At 33.3% G+C, this 4,008-nt stretch overlaps 1 long non-coding RNA gene across 1 annotated transcript; it reads right to left on the bottom strand.

The window, feature by feature from the left end:
- Positions 1 to 1,627: 1,627 nt before the first annotated feature.
- On the bottom strand, positions 1,628 to 4,008 carry LOC147384439 (uncharacterized). Its single transcript, XR_015172968.1, has 3 exons — positions 3,658 to 4,008; positions 2,771 to 3,255; positions 1,628 to 2,644 (listed from the first exon to the last, which is right to left on the bottom strand). It is a non-coding gene; the product is annotated as an uncharacterized LOC147384439 (long non-coding RNA).

Here is a 4,008-nt window from a genome sequence, read left to right as displayed (position 1 = left end):
AGTAAATCAGTAAATCTTAGTTGTTTCATAAATTAGAGGGATCAAATAATTACGGATTTGATATCTAACCTACCAGTAGATTACAACGAATAATAAGCTTGTAGGCCTCCTAGTAATTAAACGAGACAATCATGAAAATAGGCATAAAAGAACATCCAATACTCAAAGCATAAATTAAACAAAAAAAAATCAATTGATCTCACAATTTTTATTGATTCTCAGGCTTCCGCTTCCTTCTACCAATTAGAAAAGTTTAGTCACACAAAGTCATGATGAAAACTCCCAAAAGAAAATTAGAGAAGAGGGGAGAAAAAAAATATCTTCTTCAACTCTTTTTTCTTCTACCCATTATTTTTCCTTCTTAGAAGCCACCTACAAAATCTCCTAAAAATATTCTGAAATAACAATATCCCAATCTAACTAATTAAGGAAAAATATTAGAAATAAAATAAAATCCTAATATAACTAGGAAAATGGTGTTTTCAATTGGAATTTTCATGCACTAGATTTGGAGACTTTCGAAAATAAACCGTATGAAATACGCGTCAAATCCGTGTCAAATTGGCATCAATAGTGCAGGTATAGCAACTTCAAGCCCGATTTTGACCTTGATCCAGTCAATATCTCTCAAAATTCAAAAACATGAAAGTTGTAGTTGATATTTTTCTTAGAGTTCTATATCATTTTGAATCATCTCAATTGGAGTTCGAATGAAAGAGTTATACCCAGATTACAAAGTGATGTCGAAACTTTCCAAAATCGCACAATTAATTTCGTTTTGCACTTAACACCTCCATTTGCATCCTAAATCAAAATAAAAGAATAATGAGTACATTTAGGCACCAAATGTATATAAATGACTAAATATTAAAGGAGAAAAATATGATATTTTACATTCTTATCAAATTCCCCCACACTTAACAGGCACCAAATGTATATAAATGACTAAATATTAAAGGAGAAAAATATGATATTTTACATTCTTATCAAATTCCCCCACACTTAACATTTGCTTGTCCTCGGGCAAAATTTAAATTCACTTTCCTAAAAACATCAAAGTTGCAACGCTATCAACAAAGAACAACCAAACTCTTCAAAGCTGAAAACATATCATGAACAAACATTCTTAAACAACTTATGATTACTTAGTAAGCATTTGCACTCAAAAATAGAGTAAACTAAATATGTAGACCCTTATAGAAATAAATACTCAACTCTCATGTGTTTGAAGGGTAGGTGTTTCGCTCAAATTCATCCCAATGGAAATGATCTACCATAGGCTTAAATATCTTCTCATTCTCCACCACTGGGATCACATACATAACACAAATCATAAGGACTTTTCAAGAGTTATAACGGTGTTTAGGATCAAGGTGGAAAAATATTTTGGAATGTAGCTCAAAAGCCATCGAAACTAGTGGAGCAAAAATGAATCAACTCAAGCTCAAATATATAAGACATGTAAAACTAATCACTTCTTCAATTTAGCTTTAAAGCATTTAAACCATGTACAACTCCTACATTGAAAAAGAGATCGTTCAAAAGGATTACTTTTCATTTACAGTAAGGAACAATCATTTGCAACAACTCCACATTTGTATGTATCACGTATAAACATACCCTTTTTTTCTTTTTTTTGAACATAATAAACTTACATCCACAATGGAACTCACGAACTGAGAATGAAAACATGTTCCATTTCACCAATCATACCCACACCACAAATCCAAACCCCCCACACTTATTTCTTGCACACCTATGCATATCATAATGATGAACAATGCTCCACTAGCTCTACGGCTTGGGTAAAGACAATGTTTTTCGGGTTTAAAGCTTGTAACTTGGGTTCATAATAAACGAAAAAATAATAATAAAGCTCAAAGGAGTTCAACAAAAGAAAAAATAATAATTACAAGGTAAGTTATTGGGTTATGTAAGCTTATAACAAAGAGAGCCTTAATCATGTTCATGCATACATGTGTCAATATGACCTCGAAAAGAATCAATGCAAGTTCTAGAGAAACAAATCCATGGAAGAATATCTCACATGAAAGAAAATAGTGAAACTGATATGGATGTGTCAGTCTAAAAGCTCAAAATCTCACTGGCTTTTGTCTACAAAATTTAGTCACTACCATTCTCAAGAAAATAACTAGACTAATTAATTCTAAGTTGGAAGATTACTTATTCAATCATGTTATGGATTTTTCAAGCTTAAATGAATCTTGTTCATGACATACACAACCAAAAATCATTAGAAACCACAAAAACAAAAAAACAAAACTTTTTTTTTCAAAGAAAAGGCAAAAATAAAATTAAAACACAACCTAAATCCCCTCCCCCACACTTCAAACTTACATTGTCCCCAATGTAAGGTGTAATGCAAAAAAAAGGCAAAAATAACTACACAAAAAAATATAAATGTGAAAATAAAGAAAAATGAACTCCCCTTGTGTTGTTTTCCAAGCAGTGCCTTTGTTTATTGTCGTTGGCTCGACTCAATGCTTCCTTCTTCATTCAACATAAACCGGATCCTCAAGATCCAATTTTGTCACATTCTCTACTTGGAAACCTTCATAAAAAGGCTTAAGTCTATGGCCATTCACCTTGAACACTTTGGAAGTTGCTAAACTTTGAATTTTAACTGCACCATGAGGAAAAACATTAGTAACAACAAAAAATCCAATCCAACGAGAACGCAACTTACTTAGGAACAAACGAAGCCGTGAATGGTATAAAAGGACTTTTTGACCAATTTTAAACTCCTTACTAGAGATCATCTTGTCATGAAAAGTCATCATCTTTTCCTTGTAAATCCTTGCACTCTCATAGGCATTATTGTGAATTTCCTCTAACTCTTGTAATTGCACCTTCCTGTGTTCTCCACTCTCATCCATCTTTATGTTGAAACTCTTGATAGCCCAATAAGCCTTGTGTTCTAACTGAACTTGAAGATGACATGATTTTCCAAATACCAATCGATAAGGTGACATACCAATAGGCGTTTTATATGCAGTCCTATACGCCCACAAAGCATCATCCAAGCGCAAACTCCAATCTCTTCTACTTGGATTGATTGTCTTTTCAATGATGGACTTGATCTCTCAATTTGACACTTTCGCTTGTCTACTAGTTTACGGATGATAGGCAGTTGACACCTTGTGGATAACATGGTACTTTCTCAATAAAGTCTCTACAGTTCGATTACAAAAATGAGTGCCTCGATCACTTATTAGAGCTCTTGGAATTCCAAACCTGGAGAATATATTAAACTTGATAAAATTTACAACAACTTTAGAATCATCAGTCCTGGTAGCTTTAGCTTCTACCCTTTTCGAGACATAACCAACAGCAAGCAAAATATAAACATAACCAAAAGATGCAGGAAACGGTCCCATAAAATCGCTGCCCCAAACATCAAAAATTTTGCAAAATGGTATGTGGGTTTGTGGCATTTCATTCCTTTGAGATATATTACCTGTCTTTTGACAATTATTGCATGACTTACTACAAGAATATGAATCTCGGAATAAAGATGGTCAATAGAAACCACATTCTAACACTTTTCTCGCTGTTCTCTTAGCTCCAAAATGACCTCCACAAGCATAAGAATGACAAAAGGTGAGAATAGGAATAATTTCATTTTCAGGAACACACCTTCTTATCACTTGATCTGCACAATGCTTCCATAATCCCATACATAGTATTTGGCATCACTCTTGATCTTATCTCTTTGAGCCTTAAACAACCCAAGAGGAAACATATTAGTAACCAAATAATTTACAATATTTGCATACCAAGGTAATGTCACACTCGCAGAAAACAATTGCTCGTCAGGGAACGTTTCCTGCAGATGAAGTTCATCCTCCACATGAGCTAAACGACTTAAATGATCTGCGACACAATTTTCTGTCCCTTTTTTATCTTTGATCTCCAAATCAAATTCACTTAAGAGAAGTATCCATCTTATTAATCTTGATTTTGCCTCTTTCTTCATCATCAAATAAC

The sequence above is a fragment of the Akebia trifoliata genome, chromosome 15 (genome assembly GCF_017979445.1).
Source record: "Akebia trifoliata isolate Shusen 1 chromosome 15, ASM1797944v1, whole genome shotgun sequence".
Lineage (NCBI taxonomy): Eukaryota > Viridiplantae > Streptophyta > Magnoliopsida > Ranunculales > Lardizabalaceae > Akebia > Akebia trifoliata.
Note: the sequence above shows the minus strand (reverse complement) of the source record. Positions and strands in the feature narration are given on the sequence as shown.